This window comes from Sciurus carolinensis, chromosome 15 (assembly GCF_902686445.1).
Source record: "Sciurus carolinensis chromosome 15, mSciCar1.2, whole genome shotgun sequence".
NCBI lineage: Eukaryota > Metazoa > Chordata > Mammalia > Rodentia > Sciuridae > Sciurus > Sciurus carolinensis.
The window spans coordinates 79,671,284-79,696,985 of record NC_062227.1 but is presented as its reverse complement, the minus strand read 5'-3'; positions in this window follow the sequence as shown (position 1 = coordinate 79,696,985).

The window sequence follows — 25,702 nt, the reverse complement described above, 5'->3', positions numbered from 1 at the left end:
AATTTTCTTTGAATCGCTTCTAGTTTGAAAAGACACAGTGCAACTTGCTTCAGTACACAAGCCCATCTTTCCTGTGTCACAGTGTCTCTCCTCTTGAAATACCCTTGGCACTCTCTAACAAGAGGCTCCCCTGTGGCCTTGGATCAGTGGGCTCTGAAGGCTCAGGAAGGTGGCACTGGGTCTATCAGGGGCACCACCCTATTCCCAGGCTTACCATCTGTGCCTGCCAACTTCTCTGTCCTCAACGCCTGACTCTTTCCCACTCCCAAATGGGAAGTAGTCTGCTTTCCATCACAGCAAAGAGGTTGGAAGTGTTCAAAGGTGATTTGAGAGCAAGAGGCTGTCCTCTGCACGTTGAGGAGGAGAAACCAAGAACAAGGCCTGTGGACTCCAGGGCCAACTCTGGCTATTCTCCTGGGCCACTATGCCTGAGCAGGGGCCAGCACGGCTGGAGCTGAAGAGCTTGAGGCACAGGGACCCACGCGGGGTCCCTGTCCAGGTCCTTCACAGGATAAGGAAGATGGTCTGAGTCAGGTATGAAAAACATCTAGAAGGTCCAGGCGTGCTCTCAGGGCAGTAAGTACAGCAACCCGGAGGGCGAATGGGATACACAGGGAGAAAAGTGGACCTCAGAGGGAGACAAGGTCTAGACATGTCTCTGTGGGACACATTTGTTGGTCCTCATTGTAAATTAATAAAAGCAAAAATTATAATAATAATAATTGGTTTCCATTGGTGAAGAAAACAAAGTTTTAAGAAAAAGACAATTTGCTTAATCAAACACCAGGTTGAGGAATTTTCAAAAAAGCTCAAGAAAAAACTGTTGTTCCTAACATTATGAGGACCCTGTGTCCTGACTAACAAGGCCATCAGGAATGCCAGAAGGTTGCAAACCACATGACTCCACAAAACGATAGATGAAGAACAGATTAATGGTTGGCAAGGATCAGGGATGAGGACAGAAGGGACAGGCCCCACAGGGTCCTCATGCTTGCTGAGGTGGACTGAGGTGTTGGCCACACAAACCTACATATGGAATAAAATTGTATGGAACTCAGTGTGTACGCACTCTCTCACTCGAATGAGCGCATGTCTAACTGCTGCGATCTGACTCAGGACAGGGGTCCTACACCTGTTCATTTGCTGGTGATGCAGCATTGTGGTTTGGCAAGGCGTCACCACTGGGAGAAAGTAGGTGAAGGGGTTCACAAGCTCTCTGTATTGCTTCTTAGTCTTGAATGCGGTTCCATAAGTAATTCACAATAAAAAGCTTTTACATTTGATTTTGGAAAACATGGTTGAATGAAGAAATGAAACAGTGGAGAAGCCCGAGCAGAGGGTGGACTGCCACTCCTGGGGGCTGTGATGACCAGGCGGCCTGCCCACGGGTGGGCGTATGGCCACAGCTAACAGGAAACAAGGCCCAGGTTTGGGACAGGTTTGCTGTGGGGTGGCAGGGACTGTGCCCGCCAGAGGCAGGACGCCAGGTCACTCTGCCACAGAGAGACGTTCTGCCTGCTGTGTGAACAGTTTCATGCTCTGAAGGGGAAAAGCCTTGAAGAATAATTAGAGAAACTTTTCCTAAGGATTTAATTCTGCAAAAAAATAAATACTGTTATGATACAGACATGTTTGGAACCTCAAGAGTAAGTCATTGTACAATTTGTAAATTAAAAATAGCAAATAGATACTTGTATCTAAACCTTGGAAAGAGCTGTGCAGAAAATCCCTGAGCTTTAAGAAAAAATACTAGAACCCTAAAATTTGTCAGGTAATTACAAATTACCCAAGCAAATAAAAAATAGAATAAACAATGGACAGTGAGCCTTATTCATCATAACAATGACCACCGTCATGACTGGAAACTGCTCCACAGGCCTGGTCCTTCCAGGGTCAGGGTCCTTCCAGTCTCCTCCTCCTCGTTTGGACTCGAATAAACAGTCTTCTCAGCCAAAAATTAAACTTCCGGACCCGGAAATGATTTTCCCATTGGCCGTCCCGGTTTAGCCTAGGTGCAAATGTGTTTCTCTCACACGAGCAGCAGCAGCAGGGTCCCCAAGAGGACCTGGGTCTGCGGTGGGGACGGTTCCAGTCCAGTTTATTTGTTGTGAAACTCGTGGTTTCCATTTTTTTTTTTTTTTTTGAAGCTGACTTTCTGCTGGCATCATTTAAAATCTTATTTGTAAATATTACTTAGGGCTTTTCTGAGACTGGTAGCACGTCCCTTTCTGTCTCCCTGCCGTCTGGGCTGATTTGCATGGCGCTGCCAGCGCTGCCTCTGCCTCAGGCGCTGTGAGCACCCGCCAGGACGGGAAGGAAGCTGAGCCTGTCAGCATCCTGCGAAACAACAAACGCCTCCCCGGTTCCAAGAGTGCTTTTCCTCCCTTTTTCTTTTTTTTCTCTTTGTCAACATAAATTCTAAACAAAACAGACTAAAAATGAAATAACCGTGGCTCATCTGTCACCACGAGCAGCCTGCCTGCCATTGTGCCTGCCGCTGTCTTGCCGGCCAACCCGAGAAGAGTCTGGAGGATCCGGGCATGTCCAGGGATGCAGCTCTGGGGTCCCCCCTTCTTAAGATGCTGAGTTTTCCTGGGGGCGGTGGGAGAGTAAGAGGAGATGTGTCTGGGCTTCCAGGTGGTGGGAACACTCAGACGCTGAGGGTCTTGGCTCTGGGACCACGTAGGCCCTGCCTTCCCATCCCTGGAGTGTCTCTGTGGCAGGGACAACGTGGCCCATCTCTTGCAGCCTCCTCCTCCCCTGGTAAATTCCATTTCCAGAGAGCAGCTTGTCAACCATGACCTCGGCCACGCATGAACCACAGCTAGCTGTGGGATCCAGCTTTCCATTATTAGACACCTGGCGTAAGTCAATTTATAAACAGGGACGCTTCCTTCTGGCTAGCGGTTCGGGAGGTTCAGTCCATGAACCGTCAGCCCATCGTCTGGGGCCTTTGGTGAGGCAGCACTCAGTGGCAGAAGCAAGCAGGCAGCAGAAACACTGTCCTGGCCTGAAGTGGCAAAGGGAAGAGAGCAGGACCCACGGCGTCTTCCAGGGTGTGCCCTGTGACCTGGGGGTCCCTCCAGCCCCTCCTCACAAAGCACCCCCCATAGCACGGAGTTGGGAGCAAGCCCTGAATCTGTGGACTCCGAGAGTGTTCCAGATCCAGGCTGGTGCACCAGAGCGTGAGGACACGCAGAGCCAGTGACACAGAGGAGGGGAAACCCAGGTAACCCACCTGACAGCATCTACCCAGAGTTACTAACAACACACCTTCTCAGGCAGACACAGTCAAGCACTGTGGGTAGGGAGGTGTTCGAGGGAGCTCTCAGCTTCTCCAGTACAGCTTGACCACACCCAGCTCTGCCTGGCAAGCACTGCCCCCCCTCAGTCTCCAGGACACACCTCAGAAACTGGAGGATTACACTTCAGCCACGTCTGACCACCTCACATGCCTTGGACAGAGGATTTCAGCAGGCCTGGTGCTATTGACCGGCACGGAAAGAAGGCATTGGGGAGGCTAGAAGCTGGCCACTCTGTAAATGTCATTTCTTCTCTTTCTTCTCCACTCTCCATCATCGAGTCTCGAGTACTAGACTTTTGTGGTCATTTCTGTACTTACCAGACTTCTTCAAGACAGAGTCCACAAAATAAATCAACCAGGTCAATTTACAACTGATGACATCATGAGTTTTTCTGCACATTAGCAACCTTAGCAAACAAGAGGAGATGCAATAACCAAATGAAACATGAGCATCTCCCAGAGATCTCACTTACTACAACTTCAGGGCCCTGAGTTCTAGGTGATTCGGGTGCACTAGCAGAGTCCCAAGGAATCCGAAGGGAGATGAACTAAGTTGTGTTTCCTTGATGGACATTTCAGTTGATGGTCACTGCAGTTCCTAGGTTGGGACAAGGTGTGCTTGCTCTTTACCCCCAAGTGTTGGATCGTGAGATGGCATCTCTTTTTGGCTACTCAGATCAAGTCTTAGAAGACTATGATTGATGTAGAGCAATATACTATAGAGTGGATGAGTCCTGGTCATTGGATGATGCTGTGCTGTCAGCAAAAGCCAAGCCTGGGAAACATTTCTTGCCAAAGGCAGGGATGTTATCAGCTCTGATGCTTACAGTTAGCAGAAGTCCCAGGGCAACGGGTTTCCTGAGTGCAGCAGAATGTTCCTAGCACTGCAACAGTAGGATTGCTGCAAACAAGTTTCCAGCTCTGTACATTTTTATTGCACAAAGAAGCCTCTGACAACTCATAAGCCTTGAACAATTCACAATGCCCCTGGAGTTAGCTTCCTGATTAATAAACTTGTGGAGCTAGTTCTGGGTCACTGTTCCTCCATCAGAGTGCAGTGGCCCCACTTTGCTTAAAAATGTCTTTGTGTTTTCTTTGTCTCTGTGTTTTTCTCCATTTTCAGTTGCCCCTACTCAAGATCCTCTGCTGATGCTGAGTGGTTCACTGCAGTATACATCACAGTACTCACATTAAACAGATATCAAAGACTGAAAGACGGAATCTGAGGACAGGAGGACAAATGCTGATTCACAGCGTAAGGAGGAAATGGAACTCAGGATAAGTCACTGTGAAGAATTCAGAATGGGATGCGCTCTTCATACACCTAGGTGATTTGGACCTGACTTACCCCATTCTTTTAGACACCATAACTCCAGCACATGGGAGGTCCTAGGAAGGTGCTGAAGGGCACTCTCCAGAGGAACCTCTGGCCACAGGTAGGAGGCAATGAGGCCTGGGCCAGACTGCCAGAAGCCCAGCACTGCCTGAGCCTGGGTGCCCTCCACTCAATCAGCACGGGGCGCATGATCCTCTAACGTGGTGAGAGACTGAACCCAGGCAGAACTGGGAATGGCCAACCTCAACTTGGCCATCCCATTCTTACCAGACTAGGTGAAGAAGAGCATTAGGTGTGGGCCCTTGGAGGAGGAATCTGCTCTCCCATGTGCACAGTGTGGGAGCCGTGCACAGAAAGCCCCAATTGTTTGTGAGCACATGCCTGAATATATCTGCCATGTTTAAGAAAATGTAAATAAACCAACAAAATACACGAACTTACAAAATGAAAAACTTCCCAGAAGGAATAGAGGAATAAGGAAAAGAACATATTTTACTTAAAAGTATCTTCTATCAAAAAAGTGAAAATTTAGAAGACATACGCATGGTATTCTCAAGAAGAGTGTACATATGGCAATATTAAAAATAGTAGAACAGTAGGAAAAAGGAAAAACAGGAAGCACAAATAGAAATCAAACCTGTGTTTCATAAACTCCAACCAGAGATGAGGCAGCAGACCTGAAAATACAGAAGATGAAGAAAATAAGATGAAAAGAATTTTAGTATACTCAAGAGAGAGTGAAATGCACCCTCATGATTATGGATGGAAGATGATTCGTTTAAGTTGGCATTATTTATAAGAAAGAGCAGAATATATAAAGTTAATTATGAATATCTGTGATAAAATGTGGCTCTGAAAATAAATCAAAAAATGTAATTGATATTTAAAACATGTATATCCATAAGTTGGAAAAGCTAGTGTGATGGGCAGGTGGATCTAAAAGCTAAAGTCCTCTCAACACAGAAGGGAAATTGGTGGGAAGATCATAGTATAGGAACAGAGGAGTTGAAAAGAATTGACCACATCAGTTTTGAAGGCAAAATCCAGTAAACCAGAGGGAGAGAAATAGAGTGAGCATAATACAAAAGTATACAGTGGTGCTAACATTATATACAGCAATACTGTCATAGCATCAAACTATTTATTTTATAGTAAGAAAAATTAAAATTAATTATTTGATCATTGAAGAACCGTTCCATTTTTTTATTCCCCATGTGGTCTTGATTACTATGCTCGGTGTTTTATGAACAATGATTAAATGATCACTTACAAAAATTCGTTGGCACTATTATCTCCATGTCTTCAGAACTTGTGCAAATTCTCGTGAGGATAGTCATGGTTGTGGGTGGAGATCTCCATCCCAAGCAGTGCTTTTCGCATGGTAGTTGATTAATGATTATCTGTTGAAGAGATGGGTGGGTGGCTGTGACTAGTGAGAGGAAGAGGCAGAAATCTGGCTCAGGTTTCCCTTATGCAGCCTCAAAGGTGTCATGAGAGGGACTCACAAAATGTAGCACACATCCAAAACCAGTATTGTGGGCAGAGAATTTGTTAGACAAGAAGACATAGGCGAACGTCCCTAACTGGGAAGATGGCTTCCGCTGTCTCCTCTGGTCTCAGGTTCAGGAAACGCTCCCTGGTCATTTGCTGTTCTGCTGCTTGCGAGGGGAGCCCTCCTGGCATGCCCTCCACACCTAGCGCCCAGGGCCTGGCATGCAGGGATGGCTTGACAGGGAGCGCTTGCATGGTTCAGGCGGGTGACCCGCAGAGTGGAGTGTGAGCAGTCAGGGTCCCTTCCCAGGAAATGACAGAGCCACTCACCGAGGTGCAGCATTGCTGCGAATTGAGAGATGCGACTCCCATCAAGAAAGATGCGCCCTGCTTCCCACTCGCTGGTGGCACATCGCTCCTAGTCACGCCGAGCAGATTCTCCTCCACAGGAAAGGGGTAAGACACTGAAATGTTTCACCTCCCTACTACGGCACGCCAACACCACGTACAGTTGTACCTGAAACCCATGTTGTGGAAACAGTAACTGTTGCTGTAATGACAGATCCGTTTCTGGTAGCAATCAAGAGGAAGTCCTGCTGTGCTAAGTGCCACAGACCAGGCACTACGCCCTGAGCTTTGTCCTCTCTTACGTAGTTTGGATTTCTGAAACTCTATGTGCATCCAAGGACTACAACTTAGTGCTAATGGTGAAGTTAGCAGAACCTTCTTACAGCTATATTTAAACCAATAGCACCACCAGGTTTCCTCACACTAACCACCAAGGGGCTGTCTTTATGTTTGTTTCATGAGAAATGAGAGGGGAAATTCAGTGAAACCACGGTTAGGCTGAAATGGGCAATGCCTGATGACCCTCTTATATGCACTCTACCCGATAGACCACCCACAGAGGACTGCAGTGGTCACAGGCAGGAGCGCTGGGATCACCCCACACTTCCCCCCAAGAGACTCAGCTATCCCTGTGCCAATCTGGGACACTGCTGGGGCCTCTCTAAATTGAACCTGAGAGGCCCAGCATGTTAGACTCTCTCTTTCCTCTACAGGACAGAAGAGATAGTGCTGAGTGGCTTGCTGACCCGGGCCTTCCATCTTTCTATCTCACGTACACAAGCACAGAAAGGAAGGAGAGTCAGTCCATTACAAGTTATACTGGAACATAAACAAGCGTGTCTTATCCCAAGAGGATAATACCCAGAAGCATAAAATACCGATGCTGTACAAATAACGACACTAATCGTGTGTACTTTATTCATTCATTCATGCAAAAAATGCTTATCAAGCACGCACTGTGTGCCAAGAATTATTTTGGCCCTTGAGGATACAGCAATGAACAACTTTTCTACCTTTTTGGACTGTGAATTTTTGTTAGGTTGACAATTTTGCACTCTAGTATCAGGTAAAAGCCAGGGAAAATAATAAAGTAAAAGTATGAAGAGTCCTGGTGCTAGAATTTTTTGTTGGGTGGTCAGGAAAAGCCTCTCTGAGCCAGTGAGTCTTGTTCACTGATCCAGACTAAGCTAAGAGAATGAACTGCGGGAATAACTGCGAAGGCCAAGCCCAAGCCCCTGAGGTGGAAGTGCGTTTTCTGTATTCAAAAAAATCTCAACAGCAGGCGTGAGTGAGGCGAGTACAGGACTGCGGTTGGCTGTGTCGCCCAGGTTCTGGACACCGAGCCCACTTCCACATACCAAAAATGTTCTATTCTTGAAAGAAAAGATGTGAGGGTTTAAGGAAAACATGAAGAACCTCGAGATCGAAGGTCTCAGTTCTGAAAGGACGAAGCTGGCTGCCTCGTGGGCGACAGGCAGGGGTGAGCATCCGGCTGGGGCACTACGGTGTCCTGGGGCAGGAGACCCTGAGGCTGGCACGGAGGAGCATGTGGAGACAGTCTGGGATGGACTGGTCGGCGGCCCACAGCAGGCCCACCCAGAAGAGAGAAGTTGAGGCTGCCTCCAGGAGCGGGCCCGAGCAACTTGCAGTCTATGTGCAAGAGGACGCTGGGGGAGGACCCACCCAGTGTGGAGGCAGAACTGGGCTCTCCAGTCGGACCAGCTTGTGGAGTTTGGGGAGGACGCTGAGGGAGCACTGTGGAGCTTCCTCCTGTCTAACCAGTGACCGGGATCAGGTGCTTACCAAGGCAGGCAGTTTCAAACCTAGCCCGTCCTCACATGTGGCTGAACATGGTGCGAAGGGAAAGACTGGCTCGGCACTCAGACGCTTCCGTGCACAGCATGCAGAGGGCCGCCCTGCTCACCTGATCCACGTGCAGCGTGACGAGGATCTGGCAGAGTGTGGCAAGAACAATGAGGGATATAAAACATTTTCTCTTGTCCTGAAAAGTCTTGAAGATCAGAGAAAAATAGAGAGCATCTAAATGGTGGAAGCTGTGAAGGAAGGGCAAAAACAAAGCCAGACCAAGCGAACATGTGCGTGGGGGTTCAGCTATGGACCCAGAAGAGGTGACGTCAACTTGGGAATCTGAGATGACTGTGCTCGCCCGCCTTGGGGCTGGGCACTAAGAAAGAGAACAGAGGGGGAGTTCATCAAGCCTCCACTAGCGCACCGCGTCCATCGGAGTGAGTCCACTGCCTCTTAACATCATGCAGTTACTCATCTTTGCCGCATGAATGAATTACCCAGAGTTTACTCCATGTGCTGGGTTCAGGAAGAAGGTGGAAGTGCAGTAAGAGAATGGCCCGTTGTGGCTTGTGTGGTCTGAAGCACAGGATCCAGGCCGTGACAATGCCACGCATGTCTTAGCAGGAAAGAAATAGAACATTTAAAAGTCTAGAGTTTTTCCCAAGCAGCATTACGTGTGTTCTAGTGAAGAACTTTGGTATTTGTGTTTTATTTTTACATAAACTGAAAAAAAAAAATCTATAGAGAGCTAAATAAGTGAGAAGAGCAGAAGGTTCCTGATGGGCTGACCTGGTGGTTAGTGAAGCACCCCCGAAGCTGCGAGATCTGGGCTCTGGGAAAACAAGCGAGCCGCTGGCACTCCTGGGGCTCAGTGAGCTAGAGTGGGCTAGAGTGGCTTCCTTGGGAGCAGGGTGAGGAAGGTCTACAGGGGACAGGTGATTTGATGCAGAATTTTCCTTGCCAGTCCCATGTCAAAAACTGAAATAAAAAACAAAGGTGTAATAGTAGGTGAACATCATTTCCATACCTGTTAATTTGAAAAATAAGAAGGCTCCAGTAGACAATGAGAATAAAATGAAGATATGAGTCACACAAGAGAAAGCAGAAACCGTGAGCCCAGCAGACCACGAGAGCCCACCTGCCCATCATCCACAGATTAACACCTCTCCCAATTTTGTCTACAGGTCGTTGGCAGGAAAGGTGGGGTTATCACGGACTGCTAGCTATCCCCATGCGGTTTTGGAAAACAATTTCCCCCATACCTTTAGAGCCAGGAGATGTTTCAGACTTTTGGACTCAATAAGTTTTTTTCCCATGAATGTACATAGGGATTTCTAACAAGAAGAGAAACCTAAAAGGAGTAATCTCAAGAAAAAAAAAGGAAATTCAGCGGTACCGGGTGGAGGTGTCCACTGTGATGCTACTCACAGCGTAGAGATCGCCAGCAACCTGAAAGTCTAGAGAAAAGAAAGGTAAGCAAACACCACACAGAAATAACAGCCTTGACAATGACGGACGGGGCCAAATGCTCCTGGAAACACGTGAGAACAGAGTTTTATTTCCCAGGGTTTCCTCAGAAGGAAGGAGTTGGGAAGATTCTGAGAGAGAATGAATGAGGAAGAAAAGAAATCTCATTATATGCCAGTTGCTTGTTTTGGTTTGGTCTGGGTTGTGGTGGTGCTGGGTATTGAACCCAGGGCTGCTCTCCCACGAGCTAAATCCACAGCTCCTTTTGTTTCTGAGACAGAGTCTTCCTGACTTGCCCAGGCTGACCTCAAACTCGCCATTCTCCTGCCTCAGTCTCCTGGGTCACTGAGATTATCGATGTACATACACCACTGCACCTTGTACATTTATGGTATTAATGTGAGAGGTTTCATCCTATCTTATTCTCAGTATTATCTTTGAACTTGTATTCTGCTTGAGATAAAAGGAAAAAAAAGAAAAAATTTACAGTTTTTTAAAATATGAAAAAAAAGTTTTTTCCATAGCTAAAAAAGGCATCTTCTCATGTGAACCATTTCAGAAAAAGTAAATTTAGTAATTCACAAATATTCACCCTCAACTATTGATAAGACTAATAAAAACAGGTGTAAATGGAAGATAACAAAATTCTGTCATCTTTCGAGTTACCCCTGAGCAAACAGGATTTTAATGGTTAGGAGCCTTATTAGTCAGTATCCTCACTACCCAGAACACGAGACTCAGGAGAGGAAGGCCTACGTAGATATCCAAGGGGTTTGTGTGAGCCCGACTACCGTGAAGTTGCCCCCGTGGGTTCCGGTGAGGCGCGGCCCGTTCAGAGCCTCCAGATGTGGCTTGGAGAGAAGGGGCCCTTCAGCAGGGTGAGCTGCAGGGGGCTGCCGAGGGAGACTGAAGGCCTGGTGAAGACCTGAGCCTGGCCCTCGAAGGGGCGAGAGACGGCGAGGGCAGGCAGAAGTGTGTGTGGACGCAGGGCTTGTGTCTCCCCAAATTCACAGGTGGAAGCCCAGTCCCAGCGTGGCTGCTCCCGGCCTGGGCCTAGTTCAGGCTCAGGAGGCCTAGAGGGGGGTACCTGGTCCCATCTAGGTGGTGTTCTCATTAGAAGAGACACCAGAGAACCCCCATCCCACACAGAGGGGAAGGACCCCCTGAGATCACAGTGAGCAGGCCAGGATAGAAACTCCCAGCAACCAGCCCAGACTACTTCTGGATCTGGGCTTCTTGTCTCCCACTCGACAACACAAACCCCTACTGGTGAGCCACCGGCCTGTGGTCCTTACCATGGCAGTCAGCCAACCAGGCCAGGTCCTGCTGTGCAGGGTAGAGGTCAGGGGGAGGGAGCACTGGCAGCAAACGGCCAAGGCAGGGCACTGCATGAGACCCCAAGGTGGAAAAGGCTCCCTCTGATGTCCCCTGTGGTCTCGAAGTTGCACCTGAGGTTCCTGGTTGAAAGGAAGGCACTGCCATGAAATTCCAGAGCCATCCATAGCCCCTTCCCCTCACCTCAGAATCCACAGTGGAAGAGTGAGTCCTGCCCCACCAGGCCCCACTCGCCAGCTCTGAAAGGAGCCCAGGAGGCCATACAAAATCTCTGGACTGGGCTGCAGTGTTTCCAGAAGGAGGAGACCTTCATTCTCTCAGTGGACACAGGGAGCATTTTCCCTCTGGACTGGAAGCTCCTGGGGGGTTTACAATCCAAAGATATGGACCCAGAGAGCTACAACAACTTTCCCAGGGTCAGGAGCACCCCAGGGGCGGGCTGGGTTGGAATGTAGACACTGACTCGGCAGCGATTTCAGTACATCCATACCCAGGCATGACACTAAGCTCTCTCCAAACCTGGTACAAAACATCGCTTGCAATTTGGCTGGTAAATTCACTTTCTAACTCCTGCTGGGTCTTATCATGACATTCAACAAGTCTTTGCCAAATGAATACATTTCTGTGTTAGTTAGCTGTCTGTTATTACAACAAATATGTGAGATAATCAACTTATAAAGAGAGAAGTTTTATTGTGGCTCATGGTCTTGGAGATCTCAGCCTGTGTTCAGGTGGCCCCATTGCTTTGGGGCCTGTGAGGAGGCAGCACATTATGGCCAGGAGTGCACAATGGAGCAGAACTTCTTACCTCATGACTGGAATGTGAAAGAGAGAGGAGGGGACGGGCCCCACACTCCTCCAAAGACAAGGGCTCCACCAGGCCCCAGCTCCCCGGAGTGCCAAGCTGAGAACCAAGCCTGGTACCCGTGGGCCTTCTGGGAAACCAAGATCCAAACCACAATAATTTCTCTTCCCAAAGACAAAATCTTAGGCTTCAAAGAATAAATAGGATTAAACTATAATGAAGTTTATCATCAATAACCTTATTGTAGTTTATTCAGTCATTGTTATGACCTCGTCTTCATGGATCGCTTCCAAGTTCTAATTCAGTATGCAAGTCGTACAATGATCACCCCAGCAGGAGGTCCTCAGAAAGAAGCGGCCATCCAAGTCCGAAAATATGGGTACCATTTTAACAGAAACCTTAGATAATTTATGCCAAACTCCACATGCAGTGACTGACACCTGGATTGTCCCCCAAAACGCAGGCACCTGCTGCTTCCACCACCATCGTCACTGCCACCCGATAAAAACAAAAATGTCTAGTTTTCATTCAGTCATTATTGAGTTCCTTTTATAAAAACAGGTTTTAGTTTGAAGTTTTTATAGTTACAATTTAGTCACTCTCGGCTCTCGGTCCCTGGGAGCACCTCTTCTCCTGGGCTCAGCTCCCCCAGGTGGTCCCGGGGTCCATTCTCTGCACCCCAACTGCAGCAGGCTTCTCCCTCCCTACTCCAGACCTCCTGTGTGCACCCGGGTCTCGGGGCAGACCTGAGTGAGGCTTGGCCCAAACTCTGGCTCACTGCTTTCCAAAGCCGTCTGGTGAAGCGTGTGGACTCAGGGCCTGGACTGGGCAGTCAGTGCCCAGCTCTGTCTTCCGCCCTGAATCGGGTCTCCCTAGCAGAGGGGGTGGCCGCGCGACAGCTGAGCTGCTGGCCCTCCCTCCCTTCCTCCTCTTAAGATGCCTTTATTCTAGTGCTTTATCTTACAGATTACCAGTTACCTACGACGCGTGGACCACGACACCAGTGAAACGGCAGAGGGGCTTCGTAGGCCCCCTGTGCTCTCCAGATGCCAGCCCTGTGCCCGCCACTGCCCAGAGAGTGGGACGGGCACCACCAGCTCCACGGCCGCCCGCCTGAGCACAGCCCGGCTGCCGCCGTGACTCCTGGTTCCGACAGCTGCTGGGCGCTGCAGGGTGCCTGGCCCCAGCGCGGTTGTCCCCTGGCAGAGGCCCAGGGCCACCACCTTCCCCTTCTCCCCAGACACCCGCCATGACCAAGTGGGGTTGTGAGGAGGAGACACCCCCAGACGCCGGCACCGTCTTCATTTCTACAGACAGACGAGTGGAGTCCGGTGGCGTTTGTGTTTCCACCTCAGGACGTGCTTCCAAACCTCCGCTGAGGTTGGCCTCCCCCGCCCGGCGCGTCTGGCCTTCAGGGTACCATCCTCCCTGCCGCCCAAGATCTGACCGCTGTCCTGAGGTGGTTGCCAGTCGGATGTCCCTGCTGTGCTATCGGTCACCCCTCGACTCTCAGTGAAAGTGGACGTCTTTCTATATGGTGATTTTCCCTCACCATTGCCTGTTCGTTTTAGCAGTTTTCTCAGATTATTTATACTGTTTTAATCCATTTTAGGAGATTCTTATATATGAGCGAGGGTAACCTTTTGTCATATGTGCTAAAACTCTTTTTCCAGTCTTCTGATTCTCTTTTAATTTCTGTTTATCATTCTTTGCCACACCAAAAAAATGTATGATCTTCATGCAGTTGAAAATGCCTAATTTTTCCTTTCACTCACATTAAGTATTTAATTTACATGCCTTTTCCAACCAAGTTAGTTTGCCAAAGGCTCATTGGTATTTTAAAGACCATAAAGTTGTCATTCTCTTCTAAAACTACCCGTATATTCAGACTCCTGAGGAATAGTCTCATCTATTCTCATTGGTTTTGTTTTTCTTTTTCTCATTTAACAACCTTTATGTATCAAATCTGGCAAGTCTATTAAGACTGTTATTGGGGGGATATAGTTCATCTGGAAAGTGAAAATAGGCCAGAAAACATAGGGTGTAAATTTTGTGCTTTCCCACATGTTAAGCAATCTCAAGTTCAGGTGGATTTTCCCGACAGGACTCCGCTCCGGAGCAGGAAGCCGCGGTAGCTATGGGGCCCACTTCCCACTGCATGGCTCTGAAATACCGGCCCACGCAGGAGTGGCAGAGAGGAATTGTGACTGACATGCTTAGCAGAAGAATGACAACATGTGCAGTGGAAAATGAGATAGCATTATGTATGTTGTGAGAAAAATGTTGGATTCTGAGAGCGATGTATATTTAACACCCATGGTGCTGAATAATTTAAATGTGCTTTTGGTTTGAATAGTTGCAGGAAACGTAAAACCATTGCTAATTATAGACAACACAATGGCACTGTTTTATTTTCCTTACCAGAGGTCACTTTGAAAGGTAATGGAGATTCATGATGGATGGAAGGATGGATGGATGGATGATAGAAAGGTAGGTAGGTAAGTAGATCAATACATCCATACATAAACAAAAATAGAAAGTGGTAAATAAAAGAGAACTTTAAAAATAAACTCTTTCTGAAGTTTGTGCCTATTGATATATAAATGGTGTGGCAATTTCTAGAAAATAAACTTCTCCATAGGTAAAATTGTTTAAAATGAAACTGACAAGGTTCCAGTTGATTACAGAGGCGAACCCTGAACTGGGAGTAGGAACCAGGGACCTGAGTTTCCCACAGATTTGCCCCAAGGTGGACACGGACAGGATCCCTGGCCACCAGACAAGTGGAACTCGGTGTGTGGGCTCCGTCTGTGGGGCTGGAGCCTGGGCCCTGCTCTGGACTCAGCAGGCGGTGCGGGGAATGCGCTCCTCCTGTCTCAGCAGGGTGTTCCCAGGCTCTGCTTCTTTAGACCCAGATTTCCCGTCTCTCATAAGTGGGAACTCAGCTGCACCCTGAGAGCAGGTCTTCAGTGGAAAACTTCTGACCACTTGTGGATAGAACACTGTGTGTCTTCCATGCAGATCGGTGAACACAGAACACCACCACATCCTCACGCTCACCTCCAAAGGCAGACGTAGTCAAGCACCCCGCTTTCTGCTCCAGTGGGTTTTCCCCTTCCTATTCTCATTATGATTATTTATGTTTATTTGTATTGTTTTGCTTAATTACATGCTGTGTTTCATATATCTTGTGTTATTTCTGAAAAATGGCATTTAATGAAGTGAAAGTAAACAGGTAACTGTCAAGAGGAGATGACAGTCTGTTAATTTATGTAAAGTGTAACCAACCAGATGTTCTAGAAAACGCTTCAGTCAGAGGTAGAGACTCCTATAAACTCAATACTGTTTTTAGTAAGCAGGTGATGGCTGCGCCTTGTGATAGGAACACTGTCTTACAGGAAGACCCCCAGAGCGCCAGAGCCCGGCGGTCCCCGTCTGGTCAGGAGGTTTCTGCTGAGCCACAGGCCTGCTCAGGCTGCCCCAAGCTCTGGGAAGGGACAGGGGCGGGGGCCTGGTGTTAGTGGTGCTGCCGTCCTGAGAGACCGAGCCTCAGGCCCAAAAGCTTGCAGAACAGGAGAGGACCCTGCTGTGGTGCCCAGGGACCGCTCTTCCCCTCCTGCTGGCCTGCACAAAGCCGAGGACACAGACGCGCTCTCTCTTGCTTCCTTGCAAATGGCATAGCAGGCAGGTGCACCCCTTTCTTTGCTGGGCTAGTGGCTGTGAAGTCCACTGCCCTGGTGACCATCTACGTGCGCTTTCCACGGAGCTTACAGCAACACCCAGGAACCACCACTGCAATTCTAGTTGTGAATTCAAATGGGCTGGTTCCCACATCCCTGAGATGCTTTGACTCATTTGTTGCAGTTGAAATATATTTCTTTGGAAAGATATTAATATGACAAAAATCACATAAAAAATCAGACTTGTATCTTTAGAAAGACGATAAAGACCTGGCTGTTGCTGGAGTTTGATGAGTCAGTCAGCTCATCATTGTTAGTCACATGTGTTCCACGGCATGTGGTCTCCACGTTCAAGGTCCCAGTAGAGGAGCTTACATGTCTCCTGTGCTTCCCAGTGGGAAAGGCACAGCTACGCGGAAACTCGTCTTATGTTTATCTGCACATTCTCTTTCTTTCCTAAGGTCTTCCGGAAACACAAACGCCCCTTTCCTCGGGTGAAGTGTTTTGGACTTGAGGGGCTGACCAAAGCTTGCTCTGCAGGAATGTGCTGGGCTTTCACGCTGGGCCCCCAGCACGTCCCGAGGAGAGAGGGCGCTGCACGTCAGAATGCAAATGAACAGATCAACATTCTGTCTTGTCAAAATCCATTGTGTCACAATTATGACCACGAGCCCCACTTGGCTGCCAGGAGTTTTACATCCATGACAGCTACAAGAAGATGAGCTCTTTTCCGCTGAAGGCCCATGGCTTTGCAGCCCGCAGAGTGAGCCCGCCCAGAGCCACCCGTCTGACCAGGGCCTAAGCAAACAAGAACCCTTGGCGGCCAGGCTGTAAGAAGTCCAAGGAAAGACGTCCTGCGAGTCAGCACGGGGCAGCTTTCTCTCCCTGGCTCGCCTGCCCCTCTGGCCCGAGACTGAAGCTCCGACCCCTCATGGGTGAGGGGCTCCTCCTGAGTCCCTTGCTGCACATGGCTGGACGACACTGCGGCAGCCGGAAGGGTGCAGCCCACAGAGCTCCCTGCCTTCACACAGGCGAACGCCTTCCAGTCGTCTCCGAGGATGGTCTTGCCTCCCGGCCCAGCAATTCACACCCCAGGGACAGTAGGGGACAGCAAAACGATTCAAGCACTCACGTACCCATGAATATTCGTCTCTCCAAGCTTTGTCTGAGCCATGGTTCTCCATGTCTTATGTCACCCTGAAGGAATTCTAGGTTCTCCTAAAGACCCCAAGACCCCCACTCTACTGCTGCCTTTGCTCGACGCTCTCCTCCATGAAGTCTGACCCCGTCGCTAGCAGCAGGGTCTGCTTTAAGTGCTGTTAGCGGCTTCTGTCACTGCAAAAAGGTACCCAAGATAATTAACTTACACAGAGATCCAGCGTATTTGGCTCACATTTGGGAGGGTCTCATCTACAATCAACTGGCCTCCCTGCCTTGGCCCACAGTGAGGCAGCACATCCTGGCAGACATACACGGCAGAGCAAAGCTGTGCCCATCCTGAGCCCTGAGCCCTGGAGTCAAGAACAGGCAGAGGAGACTGGCCGCGCTGTGCCCTCCGAGGGCTGGGCCACAGGGCCCCAGACCCTCTGATGCCCCACTCTGCCGCTTCAGGCAGCTCCCAGTGGCACGTGGACTGAGGCCAAGCCTTTAGGATGTCCTCTGGGAGACACGCAGTGTCCACTGTGACCTGCCCCTTATTCTCTACTGCCCCTCATCCAAGAGCGGCCACTCTGAGTCTCCCAGCAGGGTTCTCATGTGAGCAGTGAGAAGCACAGGTCAGGGACCCTCACACTCGTACTCATCTGACAGTCCAGGTTTGCAGCTGGGTCCACCTGGGATTCCTACCACACTCCACTCTGTTCCTTGACCTGCCTCAGTGTTTCATCAAGAAGATGGCGTTGGTCAGTCCACACCAGCTCCGGCAGCCCACCGTGGGAGAGCTCCTGACATGATGTGTGACCTGCGCTGGGGGGGGGGGGGTCCTGCCACAGGGCTGCCTCTGGGGCTCCTTTCAGTGTCACAGCAGAGGACTGAAGTTGTCACTCGGTGACTTTGGCAAGATGGACATTTGCTCTCAGTCATTAGCATGGCAGCTACGTGGATAGCGAAGTCGGAGTGGCTGCTTGCCAGGAGTCTGGGGGGTGACCTCCCGCTTGGTGCTCGTTCCTCTGAGCTGTTCCGGGCGGCTCCTTGGCAGCCTGTGCACAGCCCCATTGCTCCTTGCTGCTGACTAGCACGCTGCACCTTGCTCTCCATGTCCAGCTGCCGGACATCTGGAAGCAGTGCTCCTACAGGAGAACCCTATGAAGGAACACAGGTGGCACAAGGATTGACACACTGGAAGTGACCTCAAGTCAGGCATTGTCCACTGGGTGAATTGCTGCCCCTTCAGTGCCACTACTCTGTCCAAGGACACCTGATGATAAGGAATAATCTCATAACTAAAGCCACCATCAATGCACTGTCTTCTAGGAAGCAGCGTCGTTTTATCACCTCTAAACCTTACAACAAGCCCACCTCACTTTACAGATGAGAAAACTGAGGCTCTGGCAGTTTCATGGAACAGTCAGGCCCTGCACTTTTCAATTGGTGGAGGCAAGATTTGAACCCCAGTCTAGCCATGAAACCTGCACTCCTGGGTCATAGCCTCCTTCTCTCCCCTTCTCTTCAACTCAGCCATGCAGAGTGAACTAAGTAGCACCCACTCATGACAGTCTGCACAGCTAGCCAGAAAACAGATGTCGGTGTCCCTGTGTTCAGACAGGACACGGACTTCCCGAGACCCTGGGGCACAGAGAGGGAAGGCGTGTCTCAGCACGCTGCTTCTGCCTTCCTCTCTGCCCTCCTCTCCCAGCACCTGGCTTCCACACCCACTGGGACACATGTCTGGCCCTGACTCTGGCTGGTCATCTGGACTCTGGCCTACTTCAGGGTTGGACCTGCTTCACTCCACAGGGCTGGGACCAGTCCTGTGACAGGTGGCTCAGCCCTCTGACTCTGCACCCGCTCCTGGTGGCAGAAGCCCCAGATAACCAAGCACCTGTCCACACCTGGTCTTCTGATTTTCCTGGTGAACCTAGATTCTTATGGGTGTTGCTGTGCCTCTTAGATTTGCTGCTTTGGCTTGACAGCCTATCTGAGGAGGTCAGTTCTGGACCATTCTCTCCAGCCCCTGACTTAAGTTGACCATAGTGTCTTCTCACTCTCATCTTTTGAGAAACCCAGATTTGCAAAATTTCAATTTCAGAATTTACTGAATTGATTTTAGCATTACTTAGACTGAGGTTAAGTTACTTTCTCAATTGCAAGTCCCATTTGAACCTTGATGTGCTGGATCCAAACACCTGTATTGCTTGTTATAAAACAGCTGAGCACTGAACATGTTACTGGATCCCCAGGTAACCCAGTAGCTGTGATTGTCCATTTCATTTGATTGTTCTACTGTGCACATTTTTAATCTTTATGAATTTTAACCTATGGTTTCATCTTGATGCTCTCATAATCATCTCTGTTTCCATTTAAAATTATTTTCAGCCATTTATCTAGGTTAAAGTGATTTCCAAAATACTCAAGTTTATCAAGCAGTCCTTGTGGTGGAAACAGCCCAGTGGTGACGGTGCGATACTTCCTCCAGGAGTGGCCCTGCAGAGGCAGGCGGGCTGGCGCTTCCTCCAGCTCTCTGAGGCAGACTCCCCTGGTCGTTCCAGGGCCCCTCCTGCTCCACTCAGTGCTGACCTGCTTCTCCACCCCCACATGGAGGGAGCCGAAATCCCAAGGGTTTCAACCCCAGATTCCAAGATGGAGACAGGAGATAGATAGACAGATAGATGGATAGATGAATGAATAGATAGACAGACAGACAGACAGACAGACAGACAGATAGATAGATGGATAGATATATAGACAGATAGATAGATGGATAGATAGATAAATGGATGGATAGATAGATAGATAGATAGATAGATGTATAGATAGATAGACGGACAGATAGACAGACAGATAGACAGATAAATGAATAGATTGATAGACAGATAGACAGATAAATGGTAGATAGATAGATAGAAGGACAGAAAGACAGATAGACAGATAAATGGATAGATAGATAGATAGAAGGACAGAAAAACAGATAGACAGATAAATAGATAGATAGATAGACGGATAGATGTATAGATAGATGGACAGATAGACAGATAGACAGATAAATGAATAGATTGATAGACGGATAGACAGATAAATGGTAGATAGATAGATGATCAATGACAGGTAAATAGTACATAGACAGTATTTGATAGATGGGGACAAATAGATGATAGTAGATAGATGACAGATAGACAGATGATAGACAGATGAATAGATGATAGATTGATAGATGAATGGATAGATATTTTAACCAAAATAACAACCCTAGAATAGATTCTGATGTGCCTCTCAAACATGTTATTCCCAAGTTTGTGAGTGCCAAACATTCTTAGTTTATAAAACAAAAGGTCAAGTAGCAAATTAGTATTGAAACACCAGAACGTCTGTCAAGGTGTGTCCCTGTCACTTCTTATGCACGTGCACAGAAGTCAGTCCCCTGAGAACATTCTGAATTCATGTCAGAGTATCACGTCGGCAGGTGCGTCGAGGCTTTTAAAGCACACAGACATCCAAACATATCCCAAAAACAAGACGGACAATTTTAATTCACAAACACAACAATCCTTCAGCAAGAAAAATACTACTCTGAATTTCACCCTTTCTTTAGTTTTTGTTTAATCGTGAGATGCTTTGTGACACGGTGACACATAATCTTTCATTCTTTTGTTGCTTAAGCCATTTAGTCACTTCTATCTGGAAACCAAAGGCCTGTGTACTATTTGTAACGATGCTCCACCTGGGTCTGATCTGTCTGTCCTTGGACTGTGTGGGAGACACTAGGTTTGCAAACTTCATGAAGTTTTTCTGTTGTTATTTCCTTCTGAGTTTGAAATAAAGATGATGTGTTTTCTTTCAAAGATTTCCACTCTCATCTTGTCTGTCAAGGAATCAACATGAGCATTGCTGATGTAAAACCTTGAATCAGCCACAGAGCTCTGGACCTCTCCCATCTCCAAGCACTTAAACTCAGTTATATTCATCTCAGAAAGTTAACAGCCTTTTTAAGAAGCTATGTTCTGTTTCATTAGATGGAGTGGGAATTGACAGGTGGGAGAGAAGAAATCAGCATAGACTCCTGGAGTTCATGTGGGATGAAGAGCTTGGGACCCATCCCTCTCCACCAGCTGGGTTTGTTTATATCTCAGGGTGTTTGTGCATAAATTCCCTATGTAGCTACACATCAAATTTAAAGGATCAAATTTAGAGGAGCTGTTTATCTAATTCATTATGCAACCCTCAAGAAAACAAATGAAGTTCTTGAGCTTTCTCTGAACCTTGTGTGCAGTTCTGAGGATCCTGTCCATCAGGCCAGCGCAGGCTGTTCCTATGTAGTACCTTTGTCCTTCTTCTGTCTAGACGTGGATCTTTTAAGACAACACAAATCCACTTTACAACTGTGTTCATTTGAATACTCAATCGCCTACCTTCCTGAGAACCCATTGCTTCCCTCTTTGACTTTCACATTTTCTGTTTAGACAAAGGCTCTTATTTACTAAGTGATTAGGAATGCAAATCGTGGGAAGGCCCTGCTGTTAGCTCTAGTCCTCATGAACCAGTGCCCCATAAACCAGCGTCAATATTTGTCTTAAACACTTATTGACTGAGGTTTTACAGTGGCCTTAACACACAAAGGAGGTCTACTGCCAGTGGGACTGGAGATTCTTGTCAAAGGACTGCTTTGAATACAAACAGAAGTAGGACTGTTTATCAGCCCAGAGAGAAAGGGCAGCTTGGTAAAGAGAGCAGGGAAATGTCAAAGTCTAATATTTTAAATCATTTTGGGGGCTTGAATTTTACATGGTTTTAAGGAGGCAAGGTGTACACCAGTTTATCAGCACAGGATGCAGCCGAGTTCCTGGTGTGTCCAGGACCATCAACTGCCACGTCCTTCCTGAGGAGGGGACCCAGGTTCAAACGCTTAGCAATCATGCAGATTGCTCATGAATGCCCCACCTTAAATATCGAATTGCATATTCAGAAACCAGAGTTGGAGGAGACAGGCTAACTTTGAGTGGTCTTTGTCACCCGTGACACAGATGACTCACAAAATGAAACGCTCAGTTTCAAAAAGCACTCACCGGAAATGGTGTTGGCAATCAGAACGCGTTGCGCGGCTCAGCTGTAAAGCTTCCTTAGCTGGCTAAGTGACAACTGAGTGAATGCATACATGAAAGATGTTAGGAGCATCAATGCTATTCCTTTTGTATTTTAATCTTTCATTTTTCTCTAGCAATAGACATTGTTTCAGACAAAATTTTTCAGAAGATCAATATCACCAAAATAATCATGCTTCCTGCAGCTTGGTTTTAACCGTATTTAGGCCCATGGATACGTGTTTGAAGCCACTATTGAAACTGCTGTATTCTCTTGGTCTGTGGGAATCCGATAAATACTTCACTTCTAAATGAAGCTGAAAGTTACTCATTTAAGGCAAAATAGATATACAAGTGAATGTGAACAACTGAAATCCACTTTAAGTTCACCTGAATGGAGAAATCCTTTTCCTTTCATCATAAACGCTGGTTGCGAACCCTTTTCCTTAACCTCACATCTTTGTGCTAAGGACTAAACAGCCTTGGCAATGGATGAGTGTCCGTTTCTAAAGATGAGCATACTAACACGGGACAGCCCACGCTCTCCCGTCAAGACCCCATCCCAAGATATGACCTTGTAAACCACCAAGACTTTCCTTTGAAACCAGCCTTCGTTCATTAGGCCCTGAAATACCCCAAGGTGCTAACATCTGTCCCTGGAGTTTTGCCCTGTACAGGCACAACGCCTGTGTGGCTTTGCTTTCTCCAACTATTTTCTAGAGATTTGAAGGGTCCTTCTGTATCCCCGTAGAGGTGAAGGAAACACTTTACCCAATATTCTTTATTTGCTGTACCACCCCCTTATCTCCTTGGCTCTAAGGTGTTTGGGGAGAAGGAACTGCTTTCAGAAATCCACCTCTAGTCAGAGCCATTTCAATAAAAATGGACCAACTATACGGCAAAGCCCCTCTTCCTCTGCGTATCTGAACCTCCAGTTCCTATGGACAGTGCACCTGGACCCTGACTCCCTGGAAGCCTGGAGGTGCTGGTTTTCTGTGAGCCCCCTTGGCCCACACCATCCCTGTTGACCAGGCTGCACACCAATCCAACCCAGTACTTTCTTCAGTAGCTCCAGGTCTCCCTGAAGTTCTGCCCACTCCCGGGGCCACTCAGGTGTGGGCTACTTCTGTGCCAGGCTGCTCCTTGCAGCTGAGGAACCTACTCACTGCCCTGCTGGATCTGCTATAAAGAGCAGGGAGCAGACGCCTCTGACGAGAGGATCATCGGGTTTCCTAGGAGAGGCTCCTCCGGGACCTGTGTGTCTGGACTCCCTCTGATGAGATGGACAGTCGGTTCCCATCTCCTGCTCAGGTTCCCGGATGTGCAGCCAGTCTAGCTTCTTACAGTCCATTCTTCGTTTAAAGGCCCATGAGGCCTTTAAACATACTTGCATTCCAAACCCAGAGAAAAAACTTCATTGCTAACAGAAAGGAAATGCTGTTCTCTTCACCATTCTTGGTTTTCTTAGTGAATTTGCAAATAACATATTCTTCACTATACAAAATTAGGAAATCATTTCAGATTCTGTTAGATATGGATATTGCTGTCTCGTTCCCCCAAGACACAACACCTAAGCCAGTGCTCCATAAAAGCTACCGAGAAATGTTTGGTCAGTGTATGGAAGGAGTTTACATTTTTAAACACTTATGCAGACCAACCACATGGGCCAGTAATCTAATGGATACGTCCATGGGTTGCTTCTGTCGTCCGTCTCCAGCTTCTACATGAAAAGCCTGTGCCTACCGTGCAATTCTTCCAGGTTATGTATTTCTAACTTCCCGTTCTGCTGCCTCACGCTGTGGATGCTAAAGTAGTGTGACCCAAGCCTTCCAGTGAAGGCCACGAGCGGGACTGAGCCTGGCTCCTCCCTCTCCTACTGTAAATGATGTTAAAGCTCGTGGAAGCACGTGGGAGGTAAAACAAGGAAGGCAAGCCACAGCTGAGGACACTTCCACAGAGGGACACGAGAAAAAGTCACTAACCGGAGACAAAACAGGCAAACCCAGAGCCGACGAGTGGCCCGCGCTCACGGTCAGTGCTCTTACTGTCCTTAGGAAGCTTCTGGGTTCCTCCCTGATGCACGCTGGGTCTGAGCGGCCACCCTCTCAGATGCCCACCTGTGGCAAACATCTTAATAGCTGAATGGCAAAAATGGGTCAGGGTTCTTTATTCAGTAGCGTCAGAATCCTTCCTCTATAAAGAAACAAACACAAGACTTTCAACTGCCCGCTGTACATCGCAAACGTTGCCTTTGCGTCCTGTCTGTAGAGTCACGGGTCTTGGGTCTGTAGGGAGCCTCCTCATTCTCCAGAAGGGGGTCATGCTGACTCAGTGGAGAGCGGTCTGGAGTCCATCGCTTGGAAGCAGTGGACTTGGCTGCACGTCACACCGCTGCTCCCGGTTTTGTTAATCTGACTTCTGCGGCCAGGTGCTCTGGAAGCCGCCAGCCCCTGTTGCAGCTATTGGCTGCTTTGCTCCACCAGGAAACCTGGCTTTCCGATCTACCTTTTTGGTGCCCGGTATGTCGTGTGTTAGTCCAGGTAGAGGTCCCTCTCACTGTCGGAGGTTCCAAGAGATCGGTCACAGCCCAAGCAGATGTTCATTCTATCCGACTGGTTTTATTGCTTCCCCCTCCCATGTGTGGGCTGGCAGAGAACATGTGGACGACATGGATTCATTAAATACACAACTGCTTAAGTGATTGGAGTTATGTATTTTCAAATAATTTATCTAATTGCTGTAATTAATTTTTGGTTTATGTTATATTTGAAATAAAAAGTAATAAAATAAAATTAAAAAGTCCCCCACATACAAAGGACTAAGTGCTTGCAATATTTTAGTTCCTTTTTAATTGCCCCATTTTTTATCTTGATGAGAAAAGGAAGAAAGCACCAACTACAGGAGAAAAACACCTGACTCTCTAATCAGAGGATCCGTGAGCCAGGGCCGGCACCCTGGTGAAGCCACCAGGCCCAGGGCCGGGGCTGAGCTGCCGTGCTCCTCCCAGGCCGGACTTCAGCAGCCTGCCTAGACTCCTGGTCTGGAGAAGAGCTGGGCTCGCACTGGAAGGCTTTTCTGGAAGTCAGCTGTATTCTCAGAGAGCCTGTCCGGCATGGTCTCTGCACAGAAGACAGTTTTAAACAGCAGGTTTGATTTGCAGTTTAGTCACCAGAAAAATCTCATACAAGGTGAAAACTCAGACTTATTCTTAGGAAATAGAATAGTTAGTCAAATAGCAAGTTTTCTCCTTTCTCTTCATAAAGGAAAAGTTTGAGGAGGTAATGAGCGTACTTCCATTAGGGCAGCCCCAGTCTAGACCGGAGTCTGAGTACACGGAGGCTGCAGGAAGGCCATGGGGTGGCCTCCCCACAGGGGAAGCTTGAGCCTGCTTCTGAGGAGGGAAGGGTTTCTGTGTGTGGAATACCATCCACACAGCATCCAGGGCCTGATGTGTCATTTCATGCGGTGATTCCTTCTCCACTGTTCCATGCCATGATCATGGTTTTCCTAATTAAACTCCCCATGACGGGAACACAATTCTGTCGGAATCTCATGCCAACAGTGGCAAGCCTGAGTTTGGTATTGAGCTGAAACCTGTTTGTCCCCAGCACCTGCCTGTGCCCTCTTGCACTCAGCACCCGACCTCTTTTGGATACCTGGAGATAGCTTCCAAGTGTCCTCTGGGTCTCCTCTTCCCTAATTTTGAAATCTGCTCCTCTCAGTGCCTCCCAGCAGCCCTCAGGGGTGTCAGGGAATGTGGAGGGTGTTCATGTTTCGAATGTCTTATTGGACAGTCGTGGCTGCTGACCGTCCAGCAGAAGGCCAGTCCCGGGTCAGGCCAGCAGGGCTCCGTGCTCCTCCTCTGACAGGGTCCTCCTGCGTCCTCTGCTCAGA